Consider the following 17,595-nt stretch of genomic DNA (forward strand, 5'->3'; position numbering starts at 1 on the left):
TTATTTTACCACAATACAGTTTTACATATAAAAAGGGGAGGTCATTTTCACAAGTCTTTTCACACTATAAAAGAGCCTTCCTGTACTGCTTTAATCATTTATGCTAACCATAACCCTGAATGACATATGTTACATTAATAACTACCCAGAAGATGTGTTAAATTCCATTTACTAGACACTCTGATCTCTAATAACTGATTCTTTGCAGCCTACAATATAATTAATGGTTTAAAATAGAATGCTGTGCCCAAATATTTCAAAGAATGAATTACCCTATTAACAAGCAGACATTTTTAATGAAAATAATGCTGTAACCAACAATCTTGAGATGAGAGACAATACAAAACATACTTCAGCATATGGTTAGAAAGGGAAATACTGACAAGTGTCAGGGATGTGACTTCTTATTCCCCCTCTCTATTATCCTCAGAAGAAAATTTCAAAAACGTCTTACCTTTTGACATCTAATGACAATAGACAAGTTAGTTTATAGCTCAAGATTACACTGGGATTTTTTATGCAAACTTCAAGTTCTTTTAATCACACATACTACATCATCCCAGATAGCTCAGCCTTTACAGATAGTGGGACAGTCATTGTAAACACAGGCAATACTGTAGCTGCCAGTAACAGGGCTAGGTCACTGCTTCTATTCCAGACCTTTTTTCTGGTTTCTCAAAAGGATTGGTGTTATTTTATTATTTTTCTTTTTTTTTCACTCTTACTGCTGACTCATGACTAAAATGAGGACACCAGCAATGAGGCAGACAAAACTGTAATTTGTAATGCTAGTTTTGTGTTTCATTCACAACATATCAGAAGAAACAGTGGAAAAGATGTTAACCACACAAAACTAAAACATTTTTATAGCTGGCATGTGCATGAAATATGAAATATTTACTTTTAAAATCTTTATATTCAAATATTGTGCAGACAACTTATCAAAATCAAAATACATCTTACATGTAAATCTTTCTAATCACGGTAGTCTGGCATAAAGGTGCCTTCTGTAATCTGCTCTCAAATAATCTCATTCTGGAAGATTTTTTTTACAATCAGTCACTGTGCTTCCTTATTCTTAAAACATTATGATTATCAAAACCTTGCATTTGTGCTTCATAAAAATATTAATCTTTTATCTATTTTATTAACTCAAGCACGGACTCACTCCCAATCATTCAACACATTTATTTAATTATTTTTATTAATTTTCACATTTACTGACTGGGTTAGTCCCAGTAGGCTAGTGGCCTTTTTTCAGAAAGACCTAAGGTGATATTTCTACTACTATAGGAAAGTGGCCAGGCCTTCTTTCATTCCCAACTAGAGAAGAGACACTATGACAAACATCACTATGAGATGTCTGGTGCAGATGCTTTTCATGTACTCACATGTGGAGAGGAAAAACAGGCAATTTATTTCTGTGTTTGTAACATTTGTTGCTCATTCTTCAAAAATATATCCTGTACGCTATTACCTTTATCTAAATAAACAATGCCATCTTACAAAGCATATCTTGTACACAAAAGTATACTTTGTTTCACGTCCCTTTTTACGTCTATTTATGTTTACTGAAGCGAAAACACCCAAAACATTAATGTCAAACTATGGCTGATTAGTGCACGCAGGCCCTTTGAATTTGCTTACTCTTATTTTACAACCTGACCCAACCTGCAGTGGAATGTAATGTTGGCTGAATGCTGGACAGATAAAATATCAACAAATTAAAATAACACTTTAAAATACCAAAGGACCGAAATGGTGACAGATGCTTATGCTGACAGTGATGACATTTAGTTGATGGAAGTTGATGAAAGAATATGTTTATCTAGCAGGTGCAACCATTCCAGCAGAAGGTGTGCATGCGTGCATGCAAGTAGCTATGTGTTAGCTACCTGAGTTGTGAAGAAGTTGTCTTGCCATTGGTTTTCTGGTTGGTTTCCATTGGTTTTCTGGTTGGTTTTGTTCTTCCATCTTTTATGTTTTTATTTAACCAACACAGGTTAAATACGAACACAAAAGTTGGTTGAGGAAAGCATGAATGATATGGGGGAAGTTCGTAGTGCTGAGAGATTTACTGTGATGGAGGCATGTTGATTCCAAATGTGATCCCCACCACTCCACCACTCTACTTAATACAGAGAGAACATTTGAGAAGGCCAACCCACTTAGGTTCTTATCCTTGAATTATCTTCTGCTCCTCCTTCCTCTCTCCTTGCACTTTACTAACAAAAAAATTGCACTTTATTCATCTGCTTTTACTGTATTTGTGTTTCTTCCTACTTTATTACTTCATTTTGCTTTTGCCTTTTCTTAAAATTACTCAGTTGTATTTATTCTGCTGCATTTATTACTGCTTAGTAGTAGCCTGATTAAATTGTAACTGCTATTCTATGTCTTTTGGTTTAAGCACTTGGGCTTCAGACCAGTTGTTTTACATTAAGAAGGTTTCTGGTCTGCACTGTTGTGGCAGGACAGGTAGCTTACATTCTTTTAAGTTGGGAATTGTTGATTGAAGTCTCACTGTCTGTTATTCTAAAAGTGTATTAGTTCTGGTTTAAGCACTTGGGCTTCAGGACAGTTATTTTACATTAAGAAGGTTTGTGGTCTGCACTCTTGTGGGAGAAGAGGCTAGATTCTGCTTTTCTGAGCTGGGAATTTCTGGTTAAAGGCTTGTTGTGCCTGCTTATTTTAACTGTTTCTTTCTGAAATTGGTGTGCCTTGTTTGCTCTAGCATAGACTAGATTCAGGCCTGCTAAATCTAGCATTGTTTGTATAACTTGAGCACTAATCCAGGACATATTTTTTGGAGAAGGTTCCTCTGCACCCTAGTGGCAGAAGTGTGCAGTTAGAACTTGTCTGATTGAAGTCTGCTGGAACAGGGCTCAGTTTTGAGCTATTTTACTGGTTAATTGAGTAATTTGTTTAAACCAGTTTGCTCATTTCCTATTCTTATATAAACAATTGCACTTTATTCATCTGCTTTTACTGCATGTGTGCTTCTTCCTACTTTATTACTTTATTTTGCTTTTGCCTATTCTTAAAAGTACTCAATTGTATTTATTCTGCTCCATTTATTACTGCTTGTTAGTAGCCTGTTTAAATTGTAACTGTTATTCTAAGCCTTTGGTTTACGCACTTGCATTTCAGACCAGTTGTTTTACATTAAGAAGGTTTGTGGTCTGACTGTTGTGGCAGGACAGGTAGCTTACTTCTTTCTAAGTTGGGAGTTGCTGATTGATGGCTTACTTTCTGTTATTCTAAAAATGTATTAGTTCTGGTTTAAGCACTTGGGCTTTGGGCCAGTTATTTTACATTAAGAAGGTGTGGTCTGCACTCTTGTGGGAGGAGAGGGTAGATTCTGCCCTTCTGAGCTGGGCGTGTCTGGTTAAAGGCTTAAGGTGCCTGCTTATTTGAACTGCTTCTTTCTGAAATTGGTACACCTTGTTTTCTGTACATGCTGAATCTAGCTTTGTTTGTATAACTTGAGCACTAATCCATGCCATCTTTTTTTGGAGAAGGTTCCCCTGCACCCTAGTGGCAGGAGTGTGCAGTTAGAACTTGTCTGATCGAAGACTGCTGGAGCAGGGCTCAGTTTTTAGCTTTTTATTGGTTAATTGGTTAATTTGTTTAAATCAGTTTGCTCATTTGCTACTGTTACATTAAAAAAATACACTTTACGCATCGCAGCTTAGCTAGGGTTAAACTATTCCCGGCACCATAAAGTCTTCTCTTCAAATTTTCCCTTAGAACTAGCCAGACTAGCCATTTTTTTTTTTGTTTTAGCACTCAAATCTGTTTCTTTGAGCCCAACACTTGTTCAGAACTCATTGTAAGCACTAAATAAGCTACAAATTACTACAGCACTCAACTTTCCTAACTTGTCTAGAGGAAAACAGTTTTTAGTACTTAATAAATAAGCACCTATACAGGCATGTCTAAGGGTCAGCTCCTGGTGTTTTCTCCTGTCTACCTGATGCATCTGGGCATCTTGAAGCAATGCAGCAATTGCTTTATGTACACAGAAAACCCTTTCTTCCTACCACCCAACTGCCAAACTGGAAGCAAAGCTCTCTTCACCCAAGACTGGACTAGACAGTCAAGAGGAAAAGGTAAACACTTGCACCACACCACACTCATCACATAGTCCCTCAAAACCTATACCACCAAAACATACACATAGAAACAAAAAATACACACCTACATTCGTGGAGGCTCTCAATAAAAATCTCCTCAAGCAACAGAGACTTCCAAAGCAGAAACTCAAGCCACCTCCACCCCAACATAACCCAAATGACACATAGCCCACAAACTCAGTGTGCCACTCAACCACAGCCCATAAGGCATAGCAACGTGCCCAACACTCTAGTCACAGGTGACTCTATAGTCAGACAAATTGATGTTCCAATCACCAGGCTAAAGAAGGAGAAAGTTACTGTCAGCTGCCTGTCAGGTGTCAGGATCTGCTACATAATGCATGCACTCAGTTCACTCCACAACAAGTACAAATATGACTCTGTCATTGTCCATATTGGTGTGAATGACCTGAGACGTACCTCCCTGGACTACATGAAAAGAGACACGGAGGAGCTCTCCGATCTTGTAGCCCAGGAAGGTATGACCGTAGCCCTGAGTAGCATCCTGCCATCACCCAGAATGATACCACAGTACAAGGACAAAATGACTGACTTCAACAATTTGCTAAGCTTCTGGTGTCACTCTAAGGGGATCCAGTAGCTGTCTGCCTGGGATGACATGATCGACAGACCACGATGCTTTTCCAGAGATGGCCTGCACCTGTCACCCTTGGGATTCCGGATACTGGCTAAGGCTCTTGCCACCCCTAGAGTGCCTTTTTTAGGCAAGGTTCAAATGACAAATTCACCACTGTAACAGGTACAAGCAAGCAAAATCTGAGGTAATGCTACTCAATGCTTGAAGTCTAAACCTCAACATGCACTCACTTGAGGCACTCCTTAAAATGGAGAACATTGACATATGAGCAGTGACAGAGACTTGGTTCAAGGATCCAGAGAGCACCCCTGCATTACCAGGCTATAATTCATACCACACCTTTTGGCCATCTAACCTGGACCGAAACATTAAAGGTGGAGGTGTGTCCATATTCATTAAGGATATCCACACCTCCAGGCTAGCTGCTCAGCATAATGCGTCCGAGATTATCCAAGTGCAATTAACTCTGGGCAAGACCACAATCCAAATTGTAGCTTGCTACAGATCTCCCACCATGCCGCAGGATTCCCACTCCTCATTTCTTGATACACTGGAAAATATTAGGGTACAACCCAACACCCTAATAATGGGCTATTTCAACTACCCCACCATTAACTGGGAAAACTACTCATGTACCAACTCTTTTGCTCAACGTTTTCTGGAATTTATAAATGCCAATGCCTTGGATCAACTTATCTACACCCCCACCAGGGTTAGCAATATCCTAGACCTGGTCATTACCAACATGGGTGACCAGTGTTCCACACCAGAGGTCAGTTCCTCGTTGGTCAGATCCGACCACAAGCTAATCACCCTAGACATCCATAGACTGCCCCCACCCCCCATTAGGGAAACCATCATAAAAAAATTCTCCAAAGCCAACTTCACACTTCTTTAAGACAGAAGTGGCAAACTTCACAACACCCATGCAGACGGACAATAAAGGTATGACTGTTGAATCCTACACAAATGCACTTTATAAGCACTTGCACAAGTGCATGGATCGTGCTATCCCTAACAGAACCAAGATGCTATCCTCCAAAAAAAGGAAGATAATCTAGTGGTCCCCTGCCATAAACAAACTCTACAACCGAAGAAAGAAACTGTTGCAAAAAAGAGTAAAATCCCATGATTGGAGGAAGTCCCTGGTCAGCCTCAGTAAGAAGCTGAGATCTGTCATAAAATCCTCCAGAGCTAGTTATGAAAACAATATTGCCACTGATTCTAAAGACAACCACAAATCATTCTATAGCTATGTCAAGAATCTCAATGGCAACACTCAGATCTGCTCTGAGTTACAGCACAATGGCACTAAATATACAGAACCAACTGATATTGCCAACATCCTGGCAGATAGGTTCAGTGTTAACTTTACCCACTCTCTCACCCCCCCTAAAGGGCCCATCTCTATACCGGAAGAATGCACAGGTAAAAACCACACTCTCCAAAGCCAAGAACACAGCATCCATGAGACCTGACTGCATCCCAGGCTGTGTTCTACACGAACTACAGAACAAACTGGCACCCCACTTAAATACCATGTTCAATCATAGCCTCACCTCAGGCTTTGTGCCCACTGAATGGTGCACAGCATTGGTTATCCCACTCCACAAAGTGGGAGCCACCATGGACCCCGGGAACTACCGCCCCATTAGCCTGATGAGCCCGGTTTGCAAGACCATGGAACCTATCATCATGGAACTTATAAACTAAGATGTTTGTAATCTCCAAACTCTGGACCCCACCCAGATCGGGTTTGTAAAAGGCAGATCATCTCTCCTAAACCTGATAGGCTTCTTTGAAGCAGTCACCAAAGCCGTAGATGAGGGAAAGGTGGTTCACACAGCCTACCTAGATCTCGCCAAGGCTTTTGACACCACCCCCCCACTCTGAAATTATAGACAAACTCACTCAACTAGGTATAAATCCCTATGTCACAAGATGGGTTGCCAACTGGCTCACTGACAGAACCCACACTGTGACAGTAGCAGACTCCAAATCCTACTTCAGACCAGTGACAAGTGGAGTACCACAGGGTTCATTCCTGGGTCCTCTCCTGTTTGGTATCTATTGCTCTGAAGTATAGGCTAACACAGAAGATCTTTGGCTAATGAAGTTTGCAGATGACTGCAAACTATGAGCCATAATAGAAACTCATAACAATGTGTGGACACCCTACAAAAGGGCCTCACTGAGACAGATGCCTGATGTCAAAACCATGGCCTCAAGCTCAATGCCAAAAAGTGCATTGTCATCCCCTTTAGTAAAAACTCTGTACCCATGAACTACCACATAGGCGGTAGTCTACTTAACACTGAAAGTATGATAAGAGATCTTGGGACAAAGGTTGACAGTAGTCTCACCTTTGATAATCACATCGCCACAGTAGTCATGAAATCCTTCTACATGGCAGACCTCATCACAAAAGGTTTCTCATCCAGGAAAAAAGAGATCATTGTTCCCCTCTACTCGTCACTCATTAAGCCCATTATAGAGTACAACGCCCCTTTTGGTATGTACCTCACAAGACATCTACAGCAACTGGAAAAGCCACAGAAATACCTCACAAAGAGGATTACCAGCCTCAAGCAGATCCCCTATGCAGACCGTTTAAAAAAACTCCACCTTTACTCCGTTGCATACCGCCTACTCAGAGATGATCTCTGCCTAACATATAAAGCTATGTCAAAGCCAGACCTGTTGGACATGCTCCATGTAAAGAAATCCCAATCCCTGCAAGCTACACGATCTAGGGACCTAAACCTTGTCACCACAATAAACAGTACATGCTGGAGGGATAGATTCCTGTCCCAGAGACTTCGCATACTCTGGAACAAACTACCTATCTATATCAAACAAAGCTCCTCATTAGCACTCTTCAAGAAAAATCTTGATGATTGGATGGGAAATAGGAAATTCACCCCAGGGATCACTTCTGTGGCTCTGCTCGACAGGGGCACAGGAAAATAAATTTCTTGGGTGGTGAAAGCCAAGGAACCTTTTTGACCAGGCTTATATAGGCCCTAGCACTAATAGCCTAGTACCTACCTTTGAACTTATGAACCTATGAGCTGGCAACAGTAATCAATGAGCCTCAATCCTCACCACTAGCACCAGTGGGGGATGTACATTGGGAGGATGACAAGAACACACACAATATTTTCAGATGCAGCTCTCTGCATCAAGTACAATTTCCCTTAAGAGCACACATTGACCACAGTCAGTCCGGGGCTGGTTTCTCCCTCTTTCTCCAGATCCCGAATAAGACTCCCCACTGGCACAGCTATAGAGTTGAGATCTCAGCTGAGTGTCCAAGCCAAGACCTCCCGCACCCTCTTTGTCCAGTGCTTTGTGTCCCTGCCCAAGTAGCTGACACACACACACACATTGAGGTTTAATTTATACACACACACACACACACACACACACACACACACACACACACAGACACACACACACACACACACACACACACACACACACACACACACCTGGGAAAGGCTGGTACAGGTTTACTAGCCCAGACTATAAGGTAGTTATCATGTCCTTATCAGCTACTTTAGGGCCCTTAACAAAGTGTGTCCAATCTTACTGTGTAATGTTACTATCAATACAAATGGTAGTTTGACCAAGAGCAAGGCTATTAGAAGTGGCTCACAGTGTCACCAAATAAATATGCAAGTACTCTCAGAACTTAAATATGTCTCACAAATATCAGCCACAATGAAATATTTAAATATATTTAATAATAAATAATAAAAGAACAAGAAAATACTCAGTATATAATCACAGTTACATCAGAGTTCAAAATCACAGGAAATATTTGAAATAACATTGTAGGATAGTCTCAAATAAATAAATAAAACATCTAAGCTATACTTCACTATATTCCTGACTGCATCTAAGAGAAATTACTGTACTCTAGTTAACTTACTTACAGAGCAACAAGGCAGATGTGGTGAGTGAATGTTCTTGTCAGGTCAAAGACAACATACAAAATGCTCAGTCTTTCAGAGAGTTCTTAAATTAATATCCCAAACATTACTGCTGGGATAGCGTGCAGAATGACATCACTTCTTGTCATTTGACTCTATCCCAGGTGAAAACCTCCACTGATGCAGCTGGTAGCATTCAGCATCTACCTGTAAACATACATAGACCTCAGATCTTTTGGCAAATGGTGAAAGTCATAAAATAATTTACATTCCTCCACATTTAAAGACAATACAAAAAACTTCTAGTTCTAGACATTATGTCTCCTGTTGCACTGAAACTGAAAGATAGCATCTCTTTTTATGGCCCAGCTATAAAGTAATACAATCTCAACTATTCTTCTGAAGTTAACTTCTTATGTTGCCGTTTCCATTGTTAAAATATATACATCTAAACAGTTACAATAGTGTATATACATTTCTGCTCAGTACTTTACAAAATATCTCTTCAGCATGGTTTACTATCAAAATCTCGCAACTGATAATTGGGAGACTCCATATATGCAACCCAAAATGGTGTAAAACACATTACCGATCGATCATATAACCAAAAGTAGGAATTAAGTCGACAACTCAGGAATATCGACTTTACTGAAAATGCCTACACTTCCGGCAATTTGTACTAACGGTTTGCACGGGGCAAGCCCCCTACACCCCCCCATGTGGGGGACTGCACCCCCACCTCCTGCTACTTATATATACAAACTCTGAGTTTGCACTACAGTGAAGGAAAGGGTAAATTTCCCGATCCTCACTATAGTGTGATCACCATTCTAAATAACAAATCCACAAGAGCGAATACACACTAGCATTCACTCTTGTGGATTCATTATTTTGAAAATCAGTATTATGACAACTCGGAACATTGCCTTTCGCCTTTTCAGGTCATGTAACTGACATCCAACATTTTGATGGTAAACCCTTCAGCACATGTCTGTACAATATGACATACAGTTCTAATACATCTGTAAAACAAGCATCTTACATGAAGCATGTTGACATTCATGACTCATAACCATTTACAAAATTCCAGACAGCTGTGCTGGCAGCATCTCCCTTTTGTTACACTTCTATGTAAATCATGTTAATATTCACAAATCACATATAATTATTTACAAAATTCCAGCTAGCTGGGCTAGCAGTATCTCCTTTTGTGACATCACGTATTTTATGTGTATGTCCCAGAAAGGTGGAAGGCTACTAGAGGTTGTAGGATATCTGTCCACACTGGAGAGTAACTGAAATAGAATGAATTATTGCTATTTCTACCATAAAAGCATACAGTCTGGGAAGATAGGGTGGCTCCTGTTTCGATTGTGGCTGGTGAAGAGTTGATGTAGTCAGCTCGCTCCCAGTGTCAGTGAAGTGGCTTGTGTAAATGTGATGAATGATTGAAAGATAAGGACACTGCTTTCTAATAACATGTTTAAGGTTGTGGAGGAGGTGTTGGGATGTGTCCATAAGGACTTAGTGTTGTAGCTGCCTCAGACTGTTAACAGTATGCAACGCAAGGATTTTGCTAATAATGATCCCTGTGCTAAAGTAATTTACAATACAAATCTATGCAAGTGGAATGTTTGTGAAGTGTTTTTTTTAAATGTGATGGTATTATAGGAAATGACTTGTTAATACCTAGAACTGAGTAAATATTTAGTAGATCTTTGCTCAGTGCCAGCCTACATTGTAGGCAGAACATTCTTAATGGAAAGAGACAGTTATATAGACCATATTTATCATTCTTTAGCAGTCCTATATAAACAAAAGCTTTCCTGTGGTCTACACTAGGATGAGTGCTAAGTTCTATTGTGCTTACAATCAAATTTGGAATGGCATTTTTACTTTGTGGATTGCCTTCACTCTTAATGCACCTCCACAGTATATTACATGCGATTTTGAGCTTATCACAACTAAATGTCTGTGGCATAATTTACCAAACACTGCTGTGCATGGCTGTATCTTTCATTTCACACAGAATGTGTGGCAAAAAGTTCAGAGTCTTGGTCCTGCTGAAAAGTATGCCTATGGTAAGGAGTTTGGTAGTTTTGTTTGGACGTTAATGTCTATGGTATATTTTTTTTGCCTTTTCAATTCTTTCAGTTTTTCACAAACTCAAAGGGAATTTGCCATCTGATGCTGCTCCTATGCTAACCGTTTTAGAGCAGTATTATGTAAAAGGCTCATTGTAACCATTTGCCACATGTATATGCATTTATGTTTTAGAGTGTGGCTGATTTGCAGGCAGGTGTTTTGCAGTGGACTAATAGTTCAGTGGAAAGATTGTACCAGTGGCTTTGGTGGTTATTTGTTCACTAGTATTTGAGCATTGTTATGCATGGAATTGTGAGAAAGCAATGCTGGCTGGAAGATGTGAAACTTACTGTGAAATCTGGAGTTCCTTGTATATTCCTGAGTAGGTGTGTATACACCAAAGATAAAGATCATTTATGTTTCATTAATGAGAGGAATGGAAATTATTCTAATGTGGAGTTTCTCCATTTGATTTCACTTCAGTTTTTTTTCCTGTAGTACTTAGTTCCTAGGCAGGTACTAGGTTTGTAGTCCAGGGGACAATTAAGTAGCCTAGTCTAACTCCCATTTGCCTCCAAGCACTCACTGGTTAAGTGATATGATCAATGTCACACAGCAGGCAAATGAGGACTGATGGAATCGAACCCTGTATCACAGGAGCAGCAGTTCACAGCTTTAAACCTTGGCACCAACTGCCAGTCAGTAACAGGCTACTTTTCTATGTTTTGCTAGTCTGATGAAAGGTTATGTAGTCCATAAAAGCATATTGGTGCATTTCTCAGTATTTTCATTGTTTTTTTTTTTTTAGTTGCAAGCATTTTACTTCACAAACCATACTGACACACTCCCAGTTGCAAACATCACACATCACTTATAATCTATCCAATCATTTTCAGTCAAATATTACAAAGCTCATTTAGGTCCTGCCTTCTTTTAAACCTCATTCCTCCCCTGTATACTAATTCCGTTTTTTTCCTATGTTGTTTGCTCCTATCCTTTTCTAAAGATCTCAATTCCAGTTGTTTTATCTTTGTTACTATATTCACTATTTCTAATATAGTTGGTTTAGATTAATATTTTCATTGTTGTTTTAACACTGGTATTTTCATTTGTCAGTATTTTTTCAACTGATTTCCTAAATGGACAATTACAGGCATTCTAGAGACAAGGTGGCCATCTGCCCATAGCAATGGCTTCTAAATGATAGTGTAGTATTCAGTAGCAGTATGTGTTATATCATTATATTTTCTGTTAGTCCCCTTCACTCGTATTACAGGTAGTGAGGATGTTATGGTGATAGTTGTCTGCTAAATGTTAATGTCCTTGCTGTGAACTCTCATCATGCCAGACAAAGCTTCTCTTATTTGTGGTGTGGTTGTAAACTTTTACTGACAGTCTTTAACTATCTACAGTTTTCCTTCCTTCCTTCCTTCCTTCCTTTCTTTCTTTCTTGACTTTCCTTTCTGTTGTAACATGCTGTTTCATGTATTCCTGTTCTTGCACTGTAGACTGGATCTTGCCTAGAAAGGATCCACACGTATTAGTCTGCTTATTAGGGTAAAATACCACAGGTTAAGCTGTTGCCTAACAGAAACATGCATGTCATAATGGTAGCATAATGTTTCTCTCTGTGTCATATCCTTTTTTTTCTGTCTCTTTTACTTCACCTCCCTGCCTGTGTACTCATATTACTGACTCGAACATAATATATGGATATTCTGCCAGTGGACAGTTGTGACAGTTACTGTCCTGAAGATGGGACTGCTTTCTTGCATGCAATCTACTGTAGTTTATCTTTTGGGCTTCACGCATATTTGACAATTTCCGTACTTTCAGTGTTTAGATATATGCAAAAAATCTAAAATAAGCCGAAGTATTTCTTGTTGTAGCTTATTTAATAACAGTGTCATTTTCATAAATTCTGCCATGTAATAGATAAGTTCACTGAAACCGTTTAAAATAGTTTCCTGGGGCTAAGTTATCTAAATGAAAATAAATGTCAAAAACCAGAGATGAAACAGCCCTTTCTCTCTGACATCACTGTGAAACAGAGTATTTTTATTTTCTTGAAGATCTGATGAACTTTGAGTTAGTGGGAATGTGGGGGATACACCCTCAACCAATCACCTCACCCACGTTTACATTGGAGGTGCAGGTAGCTGCCTGTCCACACAGGAAAGAAACAAAAAAGGTTCACTGACATTTGAAGAAAACTGAAAGTTCATTTCAAAGACATTTCTGTTCTTTACACTTCTGTACTATAGACAGTTCAAAACTCCATCTTTAACAGCAACCACTGCAGTAGCATAATGTGCTAAAATATTTTAAATGAAAAATTATGTGTTAGCCTGTCATCCTTTGTTTAATATAAGATAATAACATTTTGAATCAGTCCCTACTTCTGTGTTCCACAATTTTCCTTAATAAAATCAGGGTGTTTATAATATTTCTGGCAGGCAGTGAAGGGAACTAAGATGAATGAGCTGTCCCATAGCCAACAAAAGTAATTAATTCAGGATTTTCATTAAAGTATATATTAAAACTCTACACAGAAAAAAATTCTGGGCAACAGTTTTGAAAAATGTGCCATATTTTTACAAGAAACCTTGAAATGGCCTTGTATACATTCTCTATAAGACCTGATCTTGCCTGAAGATATTGTTCAAGTTAAACAATTTTAGGGGCATTATTTCCACAATTATTTAAAATAGTCATTTGGGAATCTAAACATCCCAGAGGCATGGTTTGCTTTTAGACTTCTTTTAATCACATAATCAAGTTTTAACAAATAAATCCGAGTATGCAAACTGCTTGCCTAAATAAATCTGAGAAACTTAATATTTTTTTTTTGTAAAGAATCCACATTATTATTACTTAGGAAAGTTGTGCCAAATGTTTTAGAATAACTTGGTTTAAAGAATTGTAAATGCTGTTATTAGCGGCTAACTAATGGAGCTCCAGACATATTCTACTACATGTGCATTCCATATGGACTTACACTTTTACTCCATTTCTAGGGAAAGGTTAACTGGTTACAGAATGGCAGTCAGTATTTAGTTTTCGAAGAGCTTGAACAGACCACACTTACTCTTGATTCTTTACCTTACACTGGCAGATATTGTAGTTAGGAAACCTTAAACATGCAGCATGTCATATTATATCAGCTGTAAGGTAGGGCAGCAATTTGCATTAGTTATGCATGCCATCTGAACATCTCAGAAGCAGTTGTCAGTAGTAAACATTTCATGGAGGCAGGTCACACGTGTCTGAATCTTTACTGAGAATCCCAATACACAGTGCAAATGTTACATGTCATTAGAAGTGCACAAGTTCATTCATGTTCTGATTATTTGTTGTTTTGTAGGGCAGAAATATAATTTCATAGTTTGAAATTCAATTTTTTTTCAAAATAAAACCAGTATTTTATCTTTCACTCACAAAACTTCTGCAAAGCCCTAAGTGTATTTTCTTTCAAAGAAACAGTCCATCTACATCTATCAGTAATTATGTTGTTAGGTGGTTATTAAGCAGAAAACTGGAAGCTGTAGATCAAGAAATTCAAATTGTTCCTCGCTATACCTGAGAAACCTGAAAAGGTACAATAGGCCATATTTCTGCATGGCTTCAACTAACAACCTAAATTTTGTTAATTTTTCATAAACCAAGCAAAATATAAATCATAACCACTGATTTTTTTAAGAGAGCAGGCTCTCTGCACCCCCATGGTGGAGACAACCACATCCCACTCTTCAAATGTATATATGCACCAACTCCATGGTTACACAATAGTGAGAAAAGGGGAAAAAATCATGAACAGTGAACAACAGTCAGACACAGATGTAAACAAAAGATCTCTATTAACGTTATCATTGATCGTGACTAAACAAAAACAAAACGCTATTTGCAAGAACCTTGCTATAACTACACCCAAACAGATGTAGGATTGGTCTTTTGCATGTCATAAGGGGAAAAGCACTGAAGCTGTTTAATAATTTCACCTTTTAGGAAGCTAAAAAAGATAAAAAATAGCAGCAGAAAGGGAGCTAGAAAGCAATCTTCCATTTTTCTTCATTTATTCTATATACAATGCAGACAGTAGAAACTATCCATCTGACACTTACTTTACTGCACTGAAGAATAGATCCAATGATTGTGAATTTGTGGCATCAAATGATTAGCTTATGTAAGAGAGAATAACCTTTGCTGGTATGTGGAGAACTGTGTGATAACCAATGATTGTTTTTTTTTTAGTAAAGATTTAGTAGAGATGGAAAAAGTAAAAAATAAATGATTTTCCCCCCTAGAAATATACCAAGCCTTAGGAAACTAAAACTGAATATTGCACATCTAATTTATTGTCTACAGCTATGTTACCCTGCTCAGACTAAAACTTTGTAGAAAGCTAATTGATATTATAAACAAAAAATGTACAATTAAAATTTGAACCTGAAGGAAATAGAAAAACTAAATCAATTTGCTAGTTGCCAAAGGGTAGCTTTCCATAACAGACTATGCTGATTGAATAACTGCTATAATAATTTGTTCCAGGACACCCCATTGGACATTTTGTAAATACTGTAATGCTTCCCATTTCAAAGTGAGCTGTTCAAAGTTCAGTTAGCGTTGCCTTACTTCTGAAGAAAGCAATACATTTTTTTATACAGAATTCATGTCTGAAATGTATTGCCTGTCAGTTTTCTATGAACTGCTAGACTGATTATAGTAACCCTTCAGCCTTCACCTAGTGGCTTTATCAGTATCAAATAGCTGATAGAGTGTTTTTCTAAATGCTGTCTCTTTGTTTAAACCTTCTAGTTTGTGCTCTACTGTACTAGTGTGCTCTACTGTGCAATGTGCATCTGCATATCTATTTAATTTTCAACGTGCATTGTCTAATTTTATTATAAGAATTGAATTATTCAACTTCAACAGTTTGTGGCTAGTTATTTTTATTAATATTGGGCATATTATATATATATATATATATATGTATATATATGTATGTGTGTATATATATATATATATATATATATATATATATATATATATATATATATATATATATCGCCTACAGAACACCGACAGCCCAAAACACTGTCACCCATATGGCCAACGCCATATGGTCGATACTCACAATATCGACAGCGCCAGAACTTCACAAAAAAGGAAAATAAAATGTCCTTTTTTGTGCTAACAAGGGGGCTATGCCCCCCTGCACTCCCGTGGGGGGCTTCACCCCCCGGACATACACCGTACAATTAATATACCAACTCCGAGATATCACTACAGTGCAAAAATGGGAAATTTTCCATTCTGCACTATTGGGAGATAGCATTCCCCCATTGTCGATATTCTGAACGTCGACCATATGGCGTCGGCCATATAGGTGTTGGCATTGTGAGCTGTCGGCATTCTGTATGAGACCTATATATATATATATATATATATATATATATATATATATATATATATATATATATATATATATATATTAAGTGCTGGCTTCCCTTTTTCCAAGAAAAGCTGCATAACTATAGCTGCCATATGGCTATATTACGGTTGGCTTATTTTAAGATTCAACAGCCGCTATGCTTTTGGTGTGCAAGACTGGTCTACACAGTGGCAGTGAACTACTGTAAAGGAAAATGGGTGCTGCCATGTGAAAGGTAACTTCAACCCCACCTAGGAAGCTGTACGTATTTGAGTGTGTGTGTGTGTGTGTGTGTGTGTGTGTGTGTGTGTGTGTGTGTGTGTGTGTGTGTGTGCGCGTGCATTTATGTGTATTTATTTCCTGGTCAACAAATGATAAATAAAAAATAAAATAAAAATAAAAATAAAATAAATGTGCATGTACGTATGTATGTATGTAAAATTAAATTGGTCAAACTTCAGTCACTCTTTGTAAAATGTTATTGGAATACATTGGGCAGACAGCTGTTGAGTGCAATACTGGGAAGCTATAATTTTGCTTTGCAGCTGATAGTGTAAACCTTATTTATATGTGGGTGGCACTGCTCACAATATGAGCTACTGTCATTCATTTACCATGTTCTCTTAATGAGAATGTCAAATAACATGCAACATCCTTTCATTGTATTTGCTATATAGCAGTGCATATTGTGAGACCATAGCTCCTGACAGTCACATACTAATTGGTGTGAAGTGGTACACAAACACCTGGATTCATGAAGCTAGCGCCAGGTGCAGGCGTAGCATCGGCAATCTAACACCAAATATGGCCGCCAAACGATTCAGGTATGAGCTGTTTCCAGATGCACTACCAGTGTACACCACAGCTACACAGCTCCCGGCATATATATGCTAATTACCCCATGCACAGCAGTGTAGCATGCAAATTAAGGAATATAGCGATTCATGAAGTGGTGCAGGCGTAGCGTAAGCATGCAGAAATGTAAACCAAAAAAATGGTTTACATTTTTTCAAACATAAAATCAGAGTCATGACAGCAGACCAAACTCACGTATTATACTGTTAATATATGCCAATGGATAAATATATAGCCATTGGCATAAAAAAACATGCATAACGCATAAAAAAGAGCATTTAATGTCATGGCCACACTAACGCAAAGTAAAATCGCAGTCCATCGGTGTGCAAACGGGATCACAATGAAAATATATTTATATGTAATAAAACAGCAATGTAACAAATTTCATGAATTCCCCATAATAGTTAATGGAACACATGCTACACCACAACCATGGCGCAAGGGTTGCTAAGGGTCTGTGACAGTGTTCTGCACTGTAACTTGGAATTAGTAATCAATGCCATGCAAATGAGACAAGTAATACTGAATCGCAAAATCCCTGCCGGCATAAGG

The sequence above is a fragment of the Protopterus annectens genome, chromosome 1.part1 (assembly GCF_019279795.1).
Source record: "Protopterus annectens isolate FY-2018-M chromosome 1.part1, PAN1.0, whole genome shotgun sequence".
In the NCBI taxonomy this organism is placed as follows: domain Eukaryota; kingdom Metazoa; phylum Chordata; order Ceratodontiformes; family Protopteridae; genus Protopterus; species Protopterus annectens.